Source organism: Microtus pennsylvanicus, chromosome 6 (assembly GCF_037038515.1).
Source record: "Microtus pennsylvanicus isolate mMicPen1 chromosome 6, mMicPen1.hap1, whole genome shotgun sequence".
In the NCBI taxonomy this organism is placed as follows: Eukaryota; Metazoa; Chordata; class Mammalia; order Rodentia; family Cricetidae; genus Microtus; species Microtus pennsylvanicus.
In genome coordinates this window covers 86,337,127-86,357,620 of record NC_134584.1, presented here as the reverse complement: position 1 = coordinate 86,357,620, position 20,494 = coordinate 86,337,127, and positions in this window count along the sequence as shown.

Sequence of the window (20,494 nt, the reverse complement as noted above, 5' to 3'; positions counted from 1 at the left end):
CACAGGAGCCAGACAGTCCGTTTCAAAGACAGTTCTTGCGTTATGAGACAAAACTATCTCCAAATGTTTCCAGAAGTAGGGACACCATGTCCGACTACAGGCAAACACTAAGGAGGGGCCAGAGGAGATGGCTCAGGGAGTAAGGTGCTTGTCATGCAAGCTGAAGGGCCTGACTTCTATCCCCAGAACCCATGTAAAACGTCAGGTGTGGTTAATTCCAGCTCTGGGGCTAAACCAGCAAGCAGAGAGACCACTCCTAGTTGAGAGCGTTCCTTGCGCCCGTAACTCTAACAGAAGAGAGGCGCCCTCTTCTGGCCTGCTTGGGCACCAAGGGAAGGACGCCTAAGTTTAACCTCTGGCTCAACACACACCTGCACGCACTTATACGCACATCGCACACCTGACCGTCCTTACGCGCACCTGCGCACACACAGAATTTTATGGATCTATGAATGTCCAGAAAACATTAAAAAAGCTCGTAAAAAACCAAAACAAAACAAAACGGGGGGGGGGGGGGCAAGAACAGTCACCAGATGCAGGAGTTTGAGGCTCATTGGTCCCCAGGTGGTGCTCTTGAGTTGGGCCTGGATCATGGCAGAACTCACCCTTCTGATGAGTTAATGCATCCAGGCTGAATCCAGACTGAATTGCTGGGGACTGCTTGGAGGTGGCATGTCACTGGAGGTGTATTTTTGAAGTGTCCCAGGCCACTTCCTGTTATGATTTGCACCTGAGGTGCACCCCAAAGGCCTTCTGCTGAAGCCTGTGGTGCTATCCAGAAGTAGTGGAACCTTTGAGGGGTGGAGCCCAGTGAGGTCACAGGGGGCTGGACCCCAGTAAGCGGTTAGAATCCTTATCCCTCTCTCCTTCCAGCAGGCCTTGAGGTGAGATGCTCTGCTCCACCACACAGCCCACCATGACATCCTTGCCCACATAACCCAGAACCTGGAGCTGGTGACCATGGGCTGCAACCTTAGAAGCTGTGAGCCTGCAATTCCGGTTAATAATTTCATCTGAAAATGGCTAAAAGAAAGGATTTCACATATTCCCACCACATAATATATCGAAACTGATGACTATGGTAACTCACCCACTTCCCTCACTTCTCGGTGAGCTCAGGGAGAGCAAGTGCGGTCACCACAGGCTTCCCTAGAGAGCACAAGTCAGTATTTGTGCTTTTCTGAGGGGCTGGGGATGGAGCCTGGGGCTGGGGAAGCTAGGCAAGCACCCTACCGCTCCCAACACAGCCCATCAATGTAACTTTAAGAAAAAAGTGGGTGGGGCAGCTGGAGAGAGATGGTTTGGTGGTTAAGAGCCTCGTGGCACACACCTGTAATCCAGCTCTTGGGAAGCAGAGGCAGGAATATCAGGAGGTCAAGGCTAGAATAGGAGGGAAGGACAGGAAAAGGAGGGGAGAGAAAAAGAAGGGAGAGGAGAAGGCAAGTAAGGATGTTCTGATATGGCTATTCCATAGCCCAGACTGATCCAGCCAGAGATGACCATTCACACACTTCATCCCTAGGAGCCCCCTACATCAATGGCCACATAGGGACAGGGATTCGGCACCAGTTAGGAAGGCAACAAGCTCTGGAGGTGGCTGGTGATGGTGCTGGAGCCTTCGCTGGCTCAGCTAGGTTCTCTGTGTCCTTCTCCATTGCAAAAGCAGAATCAATAATCAAACATAACACAGAGACCCCTTGCTCCAAGAGATCAGTGTTAAAAAAAAAGATTCAGGAAAGTGGAAGGTCCACCAGCTACAAAGGCTGTGAGCATCGTGACTGATGCCGTCAGTGTGATGATAGCACGGGGGGTGGGGTGGGGAAGTCGTGTGCTTTAGAGACGTAGACTGGGCTTATAAAGCCAGCTAAGAGCTGAGATCTGCTCTACGATCCTCAGAAAATAAGAAAGAGAAGAGTGGCTTTGTCACACAAACGCGGAAATCCTGGCAACCATAGAATGTGATCATGGACTTGTGGGGTTTGGGTGACTTCTACTCGAACATGTGCAGAGCGAAAACACTTACACAGAGCAGTGTGCTATGGGAAAGCAAACCCCAAGGCAGGGGGATGGACTTAGAACCCGTGTCTTGTTGCAGTGCCATAATGCTCTGCGAAGACTTCGGCAGGAAAGGTGGGTCTCAGCTCCCTGTTCATAAGGGCAGCCCATCACCTCTACAGCGGAGCCTAAGGCAGATGCTCACACTGTGCCCAGTGAAGAGCAGAGAGAGACAGCTAAGACAGATGCTCACACTGTGCCCAGTGAAGGGCAGAGAGAGATGGCTAAGGCTGTGGTTCACACTGTGTCCAGTGAAGGGCAGAGAGAGATTGCTAAGGCTCTGGTTCACACTGTGCCCAGTGAAGGGCAGAGAGAGATGGCTAAGGCAGATGCTCACACTGTGCCCAGTGAAGGGCAGAGAGAGATGGCTAAGGCCGTGGTTCACACTGTGCCCAGTGAAGGGCAGAGAGAGATGGCTAAGGCCGTGGTTCACACTGTGCCCCAGTGAAGGGCGGAGAGAGATGGCTAAGGCCGTGGTTCACACTGTTCCCCAGTGAAGAGAAGAGAGGGGTAAACTGATGTGTGAACTGGCACTCCATCTGCTTTCTCCATTTTATACAGTTTGGGGACCAATGAAGAGTCGAGAAAGTACCATCTGCTGAGGACAGATCTTATGTTTCAATCCACAAAACCAGCATAACCACCCAGAGGTCCTTCTCTGATGTCTCTAGATTCTGTCAAGTTGGAAGTTAACACTAACCCTCACAGGAAGGCTTGGAGTCCTTGAGGTTTGGCCAAGACTGGAGGGTCACAAGTGTGATATTAGCCTGTGCTATACATCAAGATCTGCCTCCAGTCATAACTCAGCACTCTGGAAGCAGATACAAGTGGTGGTCTGTGAGTTTGAGGCCAGCCTGGTCTACCTAGCAGGTTCCAGGCCAGCCAGGGCTACATAGAAAGACTCTGTCTCAAAAAAAAAAAGCAAACAAAATGTCTACAAAATAGGTATTTCAAAATATTGTGTATTTTATTGATGTCCTCTTTTCTAATTTTATTTTTATGTATATTACAATGCACATTGCTAAGTTTAGCTTAACATATGTTTAAATAAGTAAAAGTAAATATGACAGGGGTTTGTCCAAAAATTGTCTTCATGACAAGGACAGAAAGCATAGCAGAAAAACACCTAACTAAAATCCCCCAGTGAGGGCCTGGGGGTGTGGCTCAGTGGTAGAGACCCTGCCTAGAATTCCCCAGTGAGAGACTAGGGACTTGGCTCAGATCCCACAGTAGATCAGAGACCAGGGATCAGTAAAGTCTACCAGCTATACTGTGTCCAACAGAAAGGGCTCACATTGGGGATAAGTTGAAAGCAGCCTAGGCCAGGGCCGAGCCTGCACAGGAAGGCCAAAAGAGCTGAGCCCTGGGTCAAGCTCACAACGGCTAAGTGAGTATTTAGTCTCATTATTACACACATCCTTTTCCTGGGACCACAGTGTGTTTCAGTTCTTTAAACCACGTTCCTTGCACAGAAACAATGGCTCAACAGGTTAAGGCACTTGCTTCTAAAGCCGACAACCTCAGTTCAATTCCCAGAAACCACACAGTGGAAGAAGAGAACCACTCCAGCAAGGTGTTACCTGACCTCCACCTGCGTGCCATGGCCCGCCCCTCTCCATATGCACACAAAAAAGCACTTTTCCATCCCTAAAAAAGTTTCCTTGCAGCAAGTGTGCAGGAATACTCAGAGTCTCATTGCTTCTGAGAGAACCAAGCAAGGGAGAGTGTGAGTGGGGAGAGCTGAAGAGGAAGGGGTTGGGGAGAAGCTCTGGAAAGGTCCTATCCTGGCACCTATGAAAGGATGGATGGATGGATGGATGGATGGATGATGGATGGATGGATGGATGGATGATGGATGGATGATGGATGGATGATGGATGGATGATGGATGGATGATGGATGATGGATGGATGGATGGGTGGATGGATGATGGATGAAGGATGGATGGATGATGAATGATGGATGGATGCATGGATGGGTGGGTGGATGGATGGATGGATGATGGATGATGGATGGATGATGGATGATGGATGGATGGATGATGAATGGATGATGGATGGATGCATGGATGGGTGGGTGGATGGATGGATGGATGATGGATGATGGATGGATGGATGATGGATGGATGAATGGATGATGGATGATGGATGGATGATGGATGGATGATGGATGATGGGTGGATGGATGATGAATGGATGATGGATGGATGCATGGATGGGTGGGTGGATGGATGGATGGATGATGGATGATGGATGATGGATGGATGGATGGACGGACGGACAGATGGGCTGAAGAGTGCATGGGTTGGACATGGGTGTGTGAGTGGAGGAGGGAGGGGAAATCAGGGGTGCACGGGATGATATATGGATGGGACAGCTGATGCATGGGTAGACTAAGGTCGGATAGTTGCTGCCTGTAGATGCTTAAATATGCCACCAGGTGTCGCCATAATCTCTAGGACCACCTGAGAGGTCCCATGCAGCAGCCACTCCCAAGAAGTTATACTTCAAACCAGTTGCCACACAGTGGTCAGGCCCTTGTATTTGCACATGCGCACCAGCACCCACTGGCTTCACCCAGCACCCCAGCCTCCTCCAGCAACAGAAGAAAACAGCAACAGCTGCAGAGAAGCAGGCTGACCCCACACTGAGCCTCTCTGAGACAGGCAGTGTGTGGAGATGGAGGGACCCCTTAAGACTTGAGCTGATGGTTTCTGTCCCGCCAGCATCAGCTGCTTGTGCTGTTACTGGTGTTCAAATCACAGCCATCATTGTCCGCCCAGGAACCCTCCCCGGCTTTGCACCTTTGGGGGGAAAACGTTTTTAGTAAGCCTTAGCAATCTGCCTAGAAAAGCAACGGCAAAGGAGCATCTCATCGTGGCTGGTTTCCACAACCACTGAAGGAACCTGGGAAGAGGTTTTCAGTCCCAAGCACCAGGTAGCTGCTCTCCCCACCCCATCCCAACTCCCCATCCCCCCCAGGCCCACTTGGGGATGACAAACCAAGTCAGGAAAGCACCACACTCTCCCAACCCAAGCTGGCCTCCCACTCTGCCTTCAGCGCAAAGGTCTATCCCTGGCTCTGGAAACTGCAGTGAGAGCTGATGGGGATTCTGGGGTTGCTTCTAAAAGGCAACATTTCTCAGCCTTTCCCCACCACATTCCCAGCAGAAGCATCTGTCCCGTCCGCCAGCCCTTTCTGGCTGCACTGCTTGCAGGAGACCTGGGTCCTTCACAAAGCCAGCTCAGAGAATTCAAGGCAACCCACAGGCGGAATGTTGATCACGACTCGTAGGGGAAAACGTGAGTCTTCAGTAACCGCATAGCTTATCAGCACATTGAGCACCCTGAAGCTTGCGACTGGCCCACGAGCCCACAAACACCCCGACCCCCACATACTTACTCCCACTCTTTCCTTCTGGCCTGAGGGGTGCTGTGCATTTTGTGAGCTTGGTGGGCCAAGATGACATCCCGGTGGTCCACCACGCCACCACGCCGTTTCAGAGTTGGCCCGTCGAGGCTGCCGCTCATCTGCTGTGACCACGAGACGTGCAGGGGCCTGCGTGAGCCTGCCAGAGTGCAGTCCGCGCCTCGGCAGCTTGGGCGGTGCAGGACGTCATGACTGAGTGGAGGAAGCATGGGGTCAGAGCCCCGGGAGGCCTTCGGCATCCATGGACCTCACTCAGAAATCCCAGGAGAGGAAACTGGAGGGAGAAGGAAGATGGGGAGAGAAGAGTGAGAGAAGCTACAAGGAAGCCAGGGCCACGAGAGCAGGTGTGGGCAGCAGAGGCCACCCCACCCTGCACCCGGAAGTTCAGCACCCCGGGCCTGGCTGCCAGGATTGAGTATTCCCTTGGCAACTAGGGGACAGGAAAGACACTTCTAGCAGTTGCCGGGCAACACAGGCCGTGGGTTGAAAGGGCACAAGGGTGTGGCTGATGCTGAGCACTTGGACCACCTGGCTCCAGATGCCAGCCAGACTGGGGTGGGTTGGGGTAGAGGTGTTTTCTCGCATCTGTTTCCTTCTGCGGAATGGACCCTCTGGAGCCCCTACTCTCTGAGTTCTGTGAACTCCAGACCCCTGATGGCAAGTTCAAGCTCAGATGTGCTGGGCTAGACGTCTGGTCCCCATCTGCTTCCCTTTGGGGTGTAGAGAGCGCAGGGGGACCAACGGTTAGAGTTTTCATCTCATTTTTTTAATGTCGTCTGTGTTCATGTTCATGCAGTGCATTCGCACATGGACATGTATGTATATGTGTGTGGAGGCCAGAGGTCAGCCTGTTCAAGTCACCATTACATGGGCTGAAACATCCCAGCCACTCTGATGAGCACAGCGCTTTAAGACTGAGGAGGACAGGAGCAAGGTGGCTCACACGTGCAAGCCCAGAACTCAGGAGGCTGAGGCAGGGGAATGGAGAGCTTGATGGGCATCTGGACTGCACTGAAAGGCTCAGTGTGAAAACACGTGTCTTCTTTTCAGCTGCTGTTCAGGGAGGGAAAGCGATAAACTCTACTGCCACACCCATGAGTCGCTGGGGTCTCAAAACCAGAGGAACCAGGGGCTTAACATCTTTGTGGTCTCTCATTTACTCATTCAACAAACACCGAGTGTGTAACTAGCTCTGGGCTGGGTGCTGGGGATGTGGCCTCTATGCTGTGGATAGACAGAGAAGCCGCTTCCCATGCAGAGAAGACATCCCAGGGAGAGAGGGACGGACAGGGACAGAATAAGGCAGGAGCAGAAGAGTACGATGGAGAGAATCAGCAGGGACAGGGTGTACCTTGGGCTGCTGTCAGCAAGGCCAGCTGTCCACTGTCACCCAGGACTGCCAGAGACCCCAAGTCCTACAGAGGCTAGGTCCCCTTAGAGGTCCCTTAGAGAAAAGGCATAGACTTACAGAGTGGAGAACACAGTCCTACAGACTCCAGTCTCTCTAGGAGACCTGGGACACAGTGGGGATGCTGTGAGTATGGCCGACATGCTGTTGTTTGGGAATAAGGACAAGGAAAATCATAAGTGTGTGTTCAGGACAGATTCGCTGTGGGGATGAAGAGCTTTCTCCATCCACAAGGGCCACTGTATGCCCTGGCCTTTGTCAAGAGCACAGAGTATCAGTGGGCAGGGGAGGCTGTTGTTTGAGACACTCTCCTTCTGATGCCTGGGTTGACCTCCAGCCTGCAGGGATCCTCCTGGGATTACAGATGTGTGATTCTTCGGCTGGCTTTATGCAGGGCTGGGGGTTGAGCATGTCCTGTGTATGAAGGGCTGGGGGTTGAGCATGCCTTGCATATGCAGGGCTGGGGGTTGAGCATGCCCTGTGTATGCAGGGATGGGGGTTGAGCATGCCTTGTGTATGCAGGGCTGGGGGTTGAGCATGCCTTGTGTATGCAGGGCTGGGGGTTGAGCATGCTCTGTGTATGCAGGACTGGGGGTTGAGCATGCCTTGTGTATGCAGGGCTGGGGGTTGAGCATGCCTTGTGTATGCAGGGCTGGGGGTTGAGCATGCCCTGTGTATGCAGGACTGGGGGTTGAGCATGCCCTGTGTATGCAGGACTGGGGGTTGAGCATGCCTTGCGTATGCCAGGCAAGCACCACACCAAACAGAGCTACATCCCCAGCTCGTGGGTTACCTATTTAAAAGGCCCTTTCTCCAAATGCAGCCTCGTCTGAAGGTACTTGGGATTACACTTGAATATATCAATTTCAGACAGCACTCAATTTAGCCTTTACAAAGACTTGACAGGATGTGTTGGGAGCCAGTTACGCATTAGGTGAAGCCCAGAGAAGGCTGCTGTGGCGGTGACCACCAAGCAGGGACCTGAAGGTGATGCAGAAATCACGCAGGCATTTGAATGAAAGGCTTTCCATCCCTCCAGAGCAGCGTGCAAAGGCCCTGAGGCAGAACTGTGTGGGGCTTGCTCACAGGCCAAGCAGGGGCTCATGGGAAGGCCTAAGTAAAGAGGAAAGTGGAGAATGTGAGCATGGAAGGTGATGAAGAGATCCTTCAGGGCCTTGCGGACCATACGGAAGACTTCTCTAGTTCTCAGAGTGCCGTGGGACGTGCTGTTTGGAATCAATCCTTTCCTTGTGGCGTCTTTTCAAGCCCAAACTCATTTCCCCACCTGAGCTTCTAAGAACCAGTTAGAAACTTGGCACAAGCTAACGCAATTTGGAAGCTTCTCGCACAGACACAAGCAACTCCAGCATCTATGCATGTTCCATACATAAATGCAGAGAACAAAGCAGCCCCAGATCACAAGGCCTTGCTCCTTGCTGTTCACCTTCTTAAATTCCATCATACTCCATCACTAGGGCAGGAACCCTCCAGTCTCTTCAAATCCTGGAACCTGTGGGGTTTACTAGATCCATTCTTCCTGTGCCTTCATGTTTCCCTCTCCTGCCCCTGCACCCTCATTCTAAACTGTGAGCATCTCTGAAGGCTTTGTGTTTGAGTCAAATACTTTCCCACTGCCCCCTACCCCAAGCACTATTCCTTTAATAGCCACCAGCTGTTTTGGAGGAGGCATAGACCTGTCTCCATGACCCCTGCGACAGTGTGCTGTTTTACAAACATGTGACTGAGCATGAGAGGTGGGGGCGTGGACCTGTCCCACTGACCCCTGCAACGAAGTTCCAGCCCACTGGCAGAATTATCTGTCCCTAACTAACCTCTCTGTACACACACAAAAGGAAGACTCTCACAGGTGTAGTGTGCTGTGGATTATGTATCTATTTCTGAACTAACAAAGAAAAGACCAGGAGCTAGGGAGTGTGGCTCAGTCACAGACAGCCCGCAGTGAGGGGCTAGAGACTTGACTCAGAGGTAGAGCCCCTGCCTAGCATGCGCAAACTTCCAATTCCAGCCAAAATGGGAGGGGAAAGAGTAGATGGTGGATAAATGGGACATCCTCCAGTGTTCCTAGGAACAAGTTCACCTAGAGACGTCGTGAGGCATCCTCCAAGCCCTCACGTGGCATCCAGACCCTTCTTCAGGAGAAGAGACATGGTGCACCCGGAAGGCCATCCGCCCATCTTTACCCAGAATGTAACAACCAGCTTGGGACCCTGCACACTTTCCGCTTCCGAGCCTCGGAATCAGCACAGGACCATGATACGAATGGGGTCCCTCAGTGTCCCCAGGAGTTTGCTCCCAGGACCCGTGTGATCGCAATGCACGAGATTCCAGTCCTCTCCACAAAGCCAACTTGGCCTGCACACAGCCTGCATTCTGACACGGGTGGGGTGTTCATTGCTGTTAGTGTGCATGGCTTGGGGAAGAGTGATGGAGACAGAATATGTCCATATCCACCACCAATGCCATTTACCTGTAAGTGGGCGGCATCAGCGGAGATGGCACAGCAGTTGAGAGTGTTTGTTTCTCTTCCCAGCACCCATGCTGGAGGGGTGGCTGCCTGTAACTCCAGCTCCAGGCCCCTTCTAGACCCAGCAGACACCTGCGCTCACATGTGTACGTGTTTGCCATGCTCCCCCAAATACATAATTTAAGGTAATAAAACAAATCTTTAAAAAAATAAAAATTTTGTATGGGGAGGTGGTGCCTCATGCAGTCAGAGTTAGCCTTGAACTCATTGTGTAGTTAGGAATGACAATGAACTCCTGATCCTCCTGCCTCTGCTCCCAAGTGATGTTAATACAAAACAGGTTAATCCTCCTGCCTCTGCTCCCAAGTGATGGGGTTAAAGGCAGGTTCCAAAACACCCAGTTTACATCGTACTAGGGATGGAACCCAGCACTCACCATTGAGCCACGACCCAGCCTTTTAAAACATTTTTAGTTCATGATTGCCTGGTTCCAAAGAAATGGAAGCTGCCAGCAAGGAGGGCATGCCAGATGCAGAATCCTGAGCCTTCAGGGCGGTCTGGCTCTGGAGACAGGAGCAACGTTGGGCTGTGAGGAATGCTGGGTAACCCTGGAGTTTGGATGTTGTGCAGGCAGGAGTAAGGCTCCTGCAGGGTCTGGGAATCGCTGTCCCAGAAAGGAGGCGTCCCACCCCCATGAGCTGCTCAGCAGCCCCAGCTGTCCTGTGTATACACACAGCAGACAAGCAACCCCTGGCCACCAGTAGGCACTCCGCAGCTGGAGCTGGTACAGGCACCTGAGGACCTGGCAAGCAGGTGTGCCCATCTCACCGACTGTGCTTGTCCAACAGAGAAAAAGACAGAGCACATGGGACATGCCTCACCTGGGCACAGCTGGGTGCGAGAAGGGACAGTGGAGAGAGAAGATAAGCTAGAAACCACTGCATCAATGTGACAGCCTCACAGGCCAGACCCCATGTGCCCGGTATAGGTAGGGTTTATTGCCTGCCCATATGATGTGAGACACACCTGAGATGGGGCTGATGCCCATTGTCAAGCCTGGACCGTCTTGTGTGGCTCCAGCAATCAGATGGCTCCTGGAGGAGTACCTGACCAGGGTTATTACGTACAGATATACAATGAGGCGGGATTGTGGTGTGCAGCTTGATGAAGGGGGCAGGTTTAGCTAGTCTCTGTAGGAGCAGTCTGCAGGCTGCCAGCACCTAGGGGAGAAGCTATGGTAGATGTTTTCCGTACACACTGTCAACATTCTCACTCAGAGCCGAGGAAGGCTTTGCCATCCCTCTGAGCTTCGCCCCGGGAAGATTTTGCCATTTCTCCATGCATCTGAGGCACTGGAGTCCTTGTCATGGCTGTGCCCATGTCAACAGCACACATTCACTCAGGACCTCATTCACTCCGGGATTCATCTGTAGATAACAAACACACTGAGTTCTGGGATGCTGTAGCTTCTCCATCAGAGTCCAGCCTGCTGGGTCCCCACTTTTCTGTGGGTCCCCATGTTTGTGTTTTCTTCATTTCCTCCAAGTCAAGTCCCGGCATCTTCATTCTCATTCTCTCTCTCTCTCTCTCTCTCTCTCTCTCTCTCTCTCTCTCTCTCTCTCTCTCTTCTCTTCTCTTCTCTCCCTAGTTGTTCTCTTTGTCTCTGTCTGTTTCTGTATCTCACTGTGTCTCTGTCTCTCTTTGTTTCTTTCTGTCCCTTTCTCTCTCCTTCTCTCTGTGTGTGTCTCTGTTTCTGTGTGTCTGATTTTGTTTGTCTCTCTCCCTCCCTCCCTCTCTTCCTCGCTCCCTCTCTGTGTGTCTCTGTTTCTCTCCCTCTCCTTCTCTCCATGTGTCTTTCTCTGTCTCTGTCTATTTGTCTGTCTGTCTCCCTCTCCCACCCCCTCCTTTCCCCTCCTTCTCTCTCTCTCTGTGTCTTGCTCTGTTTGTCTATTTGTCTGTCTGCCTTCCTCTCCCACCCCCTCTCTTCCCCTCCTTCTCTCTCTCTTGTTAGGGAGGGAGTCTGGCTATGTTTTCTAGGCTGGCTTTGAACTCCTGGACTGAAGCTGCCCTCCCGCCTCACCCTTCTGAACTACAGCACTACAGCACTCTCCACTGTGAATGGCCAGTGGTTTTGGATTTTTTTTTTCTGTTGTCCAAATGTTGCAGTCAGTGCCCTAAACAGAGATATGCCACCTGCTATTGCCTGAATTCCTGGAGGAGACTTGCTATTTCAAAGAGTGCACAATTTAAAGTTCCCTGGAGCATTGTCTAACACCACCCTATTGGGAGTTAGAGCATCAACAACGGAGTTTGTGCAGAGCGATGCCCTGATACATGGCAGTAAGTTCGCAGTGTCCAGGTTCAGTCAAACTCAGGTTATTTGGAAAAATGGCTTCTGTGCAGCACAGGGTCAGACTTGTCACCTGCCTTTATTCTCCAGCTGACACAGCGTGACAAGTAGCGAGTGTCCTAAGCCGGCTGCAGACACAGCTTAGCGGCAAGCCAAGGCTTCACAGCAGTTTATAGATGGCGCTGGGGTTTGACAGACTTGGGCTAAGACTTCACACCAGTTTATAGGTGGCGCTGGGGTTTGACAGACTTGGGCTAAGGCTGCAGACCAGTTTATAGGTGGTGCTGGGGTTCGACAGACTTGGGCTAAGGCTGCAGACCAGTTTATAGGTGGTGCTGGGGTTTGACAGACTTGGGCTAAGGCTGCACACCTGTTTATAGATGGGGCTGGGGTTTGACAGACTTGGGCTAAGGCTGCACACCTGTTTATAGGTGGTGCTGGGGTTTGACAGACCTGGCCCAAGGCTGCAGACCAGTTTATAGATGGCCCTAGATCATGACAGCCTTGGGTTCTGCTGAGAACATGTGTGATGGCTAACCTTAGCTGTCAAGTTGACCACATCAGAATTAATAAAACTCCAGCAGGTGGACACACTTATGAGGGGAGTTCTTAGTTGGATCACGTGAGGTGGGAAAGCCCGCCCTAAATCTGGACACACTCTCTAGTGGCAGCCCCCGTAAAAGGACATGGAAGAGGAAGCTGTGCCTCTTGCTGCAAGCCCTCACTCCTGCTGGCAAGCGCATCTGTCCTGTTGCTTCTCAGCCCACCCAAAGTGAGACAGCCATTGATGATCTACCTAGACTACAGGTTGTAGGCCAGTCATATATATATATATATATATATATATATATATATATATATATATATATATATATATATATATATATGTAGTATAGAGAGAGATCAAAACGGTCCGAGAGCTGGCTGAATGGAATGGAGCGCCACCTGCAGAGCCCGAGGTTGCCGGTTTGAGTCCCAGGTGAGTCTGTACTGTGTGAATGTGTCTGTGTGATGTAATGTCTCTGTGTCTGTGCTGACTGTGTGTGAGTGTGACGTGTGCATGCATAATTAATTGGAAAAAAGAGAGAGATCAAATATGATAATATATATATATTCTATCAGTTCTGTTCCTTTAGAGAACCCTGACTAGTGCAACCCAGGTGTTCTTTAAAGACAGCATCTGTTAGGCTGGGGAGACAGCACAGGGGGTAGGAGTACTTGCTGCGTGGACATGAGGACTGAGTTCAAATTCCCAGCGTTCCCTTGACAAGAAAACGAAAGTGTCAATGAAAGCCTATAAACCTCGTGCCATGGTGGAGGGCACAGGAGGCTCTCAGGGCCCTGGCTTCCCGCCTAGCTCTAGGCTCAATGAGAAACTCGCTCTAAGGATTAAGGTGGAAAGTGAGAGAACAGATGCCCAAGAGCCTCCCATAGCTTCTGCACACATGTGCGTGGACACACACACCCACACCCACACATGTACCTACAATATACACAGGAACAAGGCATACATGTGCAATACAACACACACATGTACCTACAATATACACAGGAACAAGGCATACATGTGCACATACAACACACACATGTACCTACAATATACACAGGAACAAGGCATACATGTGCACATACAACACACACATGTACCTACAATATACACAGAAACACATGCATACATGTGCACATACAACACACACATGTACCACACATATATAACATACACGTATATACACATACAGCACACACATGTATAGCACACATATATACAAATCCACATATGTTTATACAGCATGCACATGCATACATGTATCATGTACATATGCCATTAACATAAACACACATATATACCAGGCATTTACACACACAACATACATACATATGTACAGATACCACACACAACACATGCATGCATGTAGAACACATGTGTATGTTTGTGCGTGCATATGTGTAGGCACAGGAATGCTATGATGTGCGTATGGAGGTCAGCAGACAACTTGCAGATGGTTCTCTCCTTCCACCATGTGGGTTCTGGCATCGAACTCATCTTCATGCTCAGTGGCAAGTACCTTTGCTCTCTGGGCCAGCTCACAAACCCAAAATGTTCAATTTCATATATATATATTTACAAGTTTTCTAATGTGTAAAAAACTTTTTTTTTACAAAGTGTTCAAAAAATGTGCACCCATCTTTGTGTGCACGCCTAAGCCGTGTGTGTGTGTGTGTGTGTGTGTGTGTGTCTGTGTGCGCGTGTGTGCACTCACAAGCAGAAGCTAGAAGAGGACCTGGGACTGTTTTCATTCTTCTCTCCTTCCCTTGAAACCAGGCTTCCAGCCAGCAAGACCCGCCCACCCTCGAAGCCCCGCCCACCCTCGCGCCTGGGCCTCTCCAGAGCATCGCAGCCTGGGGGAATCTAACTTAAGCCCTGTTTTCATAGCTGCTCCATCTTGGGCACTGTAGAACCGTTGTTCAGACAGCATAAAGCAAGGTGGGAGGGGAAAAAAATCAAATCAAATTGGGGTCAATGAGCGCTCTCATGGCTTGGGGCAAAAGTCCCAAGAGGGCAGAGCTAAACAAACTGCCAGACCAGATGGCAAAGGTTGAATGCCAGGCTGAGACCGGCAGGTGGGCATCAGCCAAAATGTGGGCCCTAGTGAGGAGAAACCTGGTCACAGCTGGTACACTTTCCATCCGTGCCCGTCCCCAGCCAGATGGCGTGATCTCAGTGTGCCTAGGACAGGCACACACATAGGTGGGCTCAGGGCATTGGCATGGACTTCAGGGCAGAGTGGGGGAGACCCCAGACTGTTGCCTAGTGGTCATGGGGCGTATGGTCCCTGAGTCCCAGCTTACCACCAGCTCCCGCTCCTCCCGCATCTGCCCAGCGGCCATGCATGCTGAGCACCCGCTGTGCGCTGGGCTGAAACTATCTCCTCATTCTCCTGCTTGGCACAAACCAGCCTTCACTTCCCTGAAGGTCCTCTCTCCTCTTCACCCTTCCATCTAGCTCGACATGCTTCCGTTCCCCATGCTGCAGAAGATGCTGGCCACATCCCTGCCTGGCTGTGCATCTGCATCTCCCTTTCTATGCCTCTTCTAAGCACAGACGCCAGGTCCAGTTGCAGGTCACAGGGCAGAGGCGATGAAGGAACACACACATCTGGGATAACCTCAGCCTCTGGTGGGCAGAGCAGACAGATGTCTCCTTCCCAGAATGCCTGGGCGCCTTGCCAAAGTCTGCCACTGACTGCTGTGTGACTTTGGTAAACAATTGCACTTCTCTGAGCCTATTTTCTTATCAGTAGAGACAGAAATACTTTATAGAGTCACACACAAGAACGAAACACAGTCCCCTTTGTATCCTCGGGTTCCTCACTCAAGCATGGGTTAAAAATGTTTTCTTTAAAATTGCTTGTGAGGCTCAAAAGTACTTGCTGCACAGGCATGAAGACCAGAGTTCAGATACCCGTAACCCGTGTCAAAGCTGTGCGGATGCGGAGGCCGCCTGCAACCCCAGCCCTGGGAGGTGGAACAGGGAGATGGTGAGCAAGTGGACAAGGAGAAGAGCTGAGCAGTGAGTTCCAGGTTCAGCAAGGAAGAGAGCAACCGAGGGCCTGTACATGCATGTAAACACATGTACATCCGCACCTTCACATGCCAAGACATGACCAGCGTGCACATATGCATGCACACCCCCACACAATAAATAAAAATAAACAGAAAACAATACATTTTAATTGCATTTGAGGACTGAGGAGACAGCATAGGAGTAAGTACCTGCCAGAAGGTCATTAGAACTTGCGTTTCATACCCAGCAACCTCGGAAAAGCCAGGCCTGGTGGCACACACAGCCAGTGACATGGAGGTGGGGGGACACATGAGGGCCACTGACCTGCTGGCCTAGATGGGTGAGGGACCTCTGATTTCAGTGACAGACTGTCCCATAAGACCGGGTGACGCTGTCTCAGGAACAACACCCACGGCCGGCATCTGGGCTCCTTACACACACACACACACACACACACACACACACACACACACACACGTGTGTCCCAAGCCAGGCACGATGACTGCACCTGTAAGCCCAGCTCTAGGCTGCAGCAAGGAGCCAGCTGGTCTACAGAGTCAGGTGTTTCTTCCTGTTCCTCCAGGAAGCTGCTGTCAGTCGCCCCAGGCAGCAGCAGGAGGCACCTTTGCTAATAGCATGTCTTTGTCTTTCAAATTCCTTCTGCTGGCTCTGCATTTGAATCCTCGGAGTTTGGCATGGGCAGATGTCTGCCAACCGCTTCGCTCTTGCTGCCCCTTTGGCTAGATGGCATGGCGTCTCTGTGCCACTGAAGTGTTGATGAATCAACCTGCCAATTTGTTAAGGTGGCCACGAGGATTGGTGGCTCCTTTGTTTGTTGAACAAATATTTTTACGTTATCAATCTTAAGGTAGAGTCTCAGTATGTAGACCATGATGGCCTCGAATTCACAGCAATCCACCTGCCTCTACCTCCCAAGTGAGTAAACCTCGTGCATCAAAGAGTGCAGCCTTGAGCAAGCATTTATTGATGGCTGCTATGGTTTGGATCTGAGTCATCTCCAAGAGTCATGTGTTGTAGGATTGGTCCCCAGTGAACTATGAGCAGAGCTGGGCCTGGGAGGGGGGTGTGTGCTTTGTGAGGCTATGATGTCATCAGTGGGTAATCCATTGGTAAGGGCTACTTAGAGGGGTAGGTTTAGTGAGAGGAAGTCAGGCCATTATGGGTGCACCCTTGAAACGGCTTCTAGAGCCCCAGTTCTTTCCCTTCTCCTTTTCTCTCTGTTGCCAAAATTTGGGATCATATAACTTATATCAAGATGCAGTATACAGGGCTGGTGAAACGGCTCAGTGGATGAAGACATTTGCCACCAAAACTGATCATCTTGAAGTCCACCCTGCAAACCCACACAGTAGAAGGAGAGAACTGACTCCCATAAATTGCCCTCTGACCTCCACAGCACATGGCAGCAGGTGCCTGTGACTATGTGTACACAGGACATACAAGATAAAGATCAGAATTAAAAATATATAAATTAAAAGATATGTTGTATAAATTATCAAAGAATAAATTTAAGATATTTTTTTAAACCAAGGCTTTTAAAAAGCTTTGACTTCTGATGAAAAGCTGCATTTGATCACTGGTTTACACACACATATGCACACACATGCACGTGATCACAAAAACACAAATGGTCTTGGGGAGAATTAGGAATGTGCATAGTCTAGTCACCCCTTCTTTTTCGTTGTTGTTCTATTGAGTCAGGGTCTCATGTAGCCCAGGCTGGCCTTGTAGCTAAGGCTTATATTCAACTCCTAATCCTCCTGCCTCCATTTCCTGAGTGCAAGGATAACAGGCATGCACCACAGTGCCAGAGCCAGAACATGGTCCTGTTTCGAATGTCTGCCTTGGTCTGTGTAGGGAAAGGGGCAGTCACGAGAAAAGAGGAAGAAAGAAACGTGAGCTGTGAGGTGAGTAAGAGCGTCTCCCATGTTTGTTCTGGCTTTAAGTCTGCCGTTAACAAAAGCAATGTACGGGAGAGAAGGTTCATTTCTAGCTCATAGCTGAGGACCAGTTCAGCACAGTAGGAAAGTCAAAGCAGGAACTTGAAGCAGCCAGTCACATAACAGTCCAGAGAGCATAAACGTGCCCACTCATGCTCAGCCTCCTCTAAGTATATACAGTCCAAGGTGCCCTGCTTAGGGAACAACGCCACCCGTGGTGGGCTGAGTCTTCACACATCAATTAGTGTAATCCAGACAGCCCACAAAGAGGCTGACCAGATCCAGACAGCCTCCGACTGGGACTCTTCCCAGGTGATTCTAGATTGCAGGATGAAAACCACCATCAACCGCACAGCTCATGTGTGTGCAGTTAACACCGAAAATCTGTAAAGATGCATTTAGGAAGAAATCCATCAGAAGTGAGAGGATCCAGACACAAAGGCCACTCACTATGAGGTTCCATGTATGGAAACAGAGCGCACATGACTCCCAGGATCAATGGCGGACAGTGGTTGCTGCTGCAGCCGGGGTTGGGACAGGAGGGACCCAGATTGGTCTCTGCTTCCTGTCTGGGTGGTGGGAGATTCCCAAGGCTACGGAGACTGACAGCTGCAGCGTCTCACGGTGTCCTGAGTACTGTAACAGTTTTGAGGAGAAATCAAGCCAGGTGTAGTGGCTCAGAGGAAGGAAGGAGAGGGACGTCGGAGATGGTTCAACTGGTAAAGCGCTTGCCACGCAAGTATGAGGAGCTGAGTCTAATTCCTCAGAATTTCTACAAAAGTAGTCAGGCACAGTGGCATCTGTAATCCCAACCTGAGCTGACAGAGACGCATGGATCCCTAGAACTCAGAGGCCACCAACCTGGCAGAATCTGCAAGCTCTCAGCAAGAGGCCTTGTCTCAAGAAACAAGGCAGACAGTGACTGAGGAAGCCTCTGGCCTCCACACACATGGGCACACGTGTGCACATGCAGCTTCATACATTGCACACACTCCTGCACTATGTGGAAAGAAGGAAGAGGAAGGAAGCCACACATTCTCCTGGGAGTAAATTCAAAAGTCGCCTGTGTTTATGGAGCTTGGGTAGCCCACCCCAAGCCTCCCAGGTGCCCTGTTACTGTCCCCAACAGAGAACCCTGATGCATAGGTGGGTGACTGTGAGGCCTCCAGGGTCTCCCATTCCAGCGAGACTACTCGGTATCTTAGCAATCCTGGCGGTTCTCACCCTGGCCTGGTAGAATCCAAGAATCCTCAAGAAACCCCCCTCACCACCAACAACAATCTCCCAGCCTGGGCTGCTGTCCAAGGTCTGCCTTCCAGGGCAGTGTTTGGGGACTGGGGGAGGGTGGCTCCACCCACTGGTTAGAGCAACCCTTTCACCACCAAGATGAACTTGGCATTGCCTGAGAGGTCAGAGTGAGCTGCCTGGAAGCTCTGAACTGTCTAGTACTGTGAGGACAGCCTGGATTGAAAGATCCCAGAATAGAACCTTCCTCTTTGGCCCTTCCCGGGGCCTCCTTGGAGCATATAAGCTACCACCACCCCCACCACCAACAACGTAGCCAGGAGGACTAGCACACATCCTTATCCTAACTCAGGAGGCTACACAGAAACCCAGTCTCAGAAAAAAAATAAAAATAAATAAGTAAATTAAGCAAAAAATAAACTAAATAATTCAACCCCTATGCTAGAGCCTAAAGTGACCGCAGACAATGCAGGACAGCCCTTTGCTGGACACTGCCCCATCATTTCTTTCAATGTCAAATTCACCCTCTTCCTCCTGCCCCCAAGGACCACTTATATGGACTCTCTGGGAGAAGATGACATTGAACTAACCCATCTTACATGGAGGGAAAGTGGCGCCTGCGCAGGGTGGCATCTTTATGATCCTCTGTAGGTTCTTGCGTCTTAAGGGAAAACAGAACAGAGATAAATTCAAGCATTCCGGAAGGGGGGATCTCCCTGCAGCCATGGGTGAGGTGTTGAGGAGGGGAGAGACTTGAGGCCACATAATTAGGGAGCATAGATATCACAGCTAAGCATACCTAATGACCTGAGATCACCCTAGAAATAAGTTGCAAGGGACATAAGGAGGCCATGTGAAACCGCTAACCCCAAACCAGGCCAGGTTCTGGGCAGGGTTTATTCAGATGTGCCCTTGGCCTTGGATTAAGAGCAGAGGGTTCAGGGTGTGCTGGCTATTCCTGCTCCCCCAAGCTGCTGTGCTCCAGTCCTATTCTGGTTTGGTTTCTTGGGCCAGGTCTCAGGGACACATCCCATGCCCCTACCCTGCAACAAAGACATGAGATTGCTGGGGAAATGTGCATCCCAGTCCCAAGGGGCCTAGCCCAGGGTCCTGCAGGAGATGTGTGTGAGGCTGTCTGCACGGAGAAACTCGGAGGAGAAAAAAATTCACAGGTAAAGAGAAAAGGAAAGAGAGGAGAGTCAGAGACAGGCAGGAGAGCTATAAAGAGAAAAAACAGAGGAGAGGAACAGAGAGGGAAAAAAAGACAGAGTAAAGACCAGAAACAGAGAAACAGAGAGAGGGAGGGAAGGAAAGAAAGAGAGGAGAGAGAGAGAGAGAGAGAGAGAGAGAGAGAGAGAGAGAGAGAGAGAGAGAGAAAGGCCATTCAGAGTTGTTCTTGTCCAAAGTCCCAAGGACCTCCGACCCAGCAGCACCATGTGGAACCGGTGTGGTCAGGGCGCCTGAGCCGGGGACCCCCAAACCCCAGCCACGGGGACGCCCTGGGAGCTACCAGGCTGAGAAAGGACAGGCTGCCTTCTGGACTTGGGCCAGTAACTCTCACAGCTCAGTCACGTGTGCCCAGCAGGTGGTAAAGACACTGGTCGCCAGGGGCTGCAGACCCAGAGCTGAGAATAGTTAGAAGAAAACGGATTTGGGGGCTGGGGATGCGACTGAATGGCAGAGTTCTTTTCGTGTGCGAGGCCCTGGGTCCCAACACCCCCCCCCCATAAAACCATTTTAAAGAGAGAAATAAGTCTATTCACTTACACACACTTCAAGAGAAACTCTTCAGAGAAAGACGTGGTTTGTTTTGTTTTTCAGAGAATCAAATAAAATTTGGAAATCAACTCAAAAGAAAACTTATTCACAGAGAGGGCTGAAGATGTATTGCAATATAAAGGAAAACCGAGCTCCTAGTCGAACGCCAGGTCCTACCCCAGGCACCCCACTCTGAGGAGCCCTGCTCACCTGCATCGGATCTAGTGGGTGCCTCGGC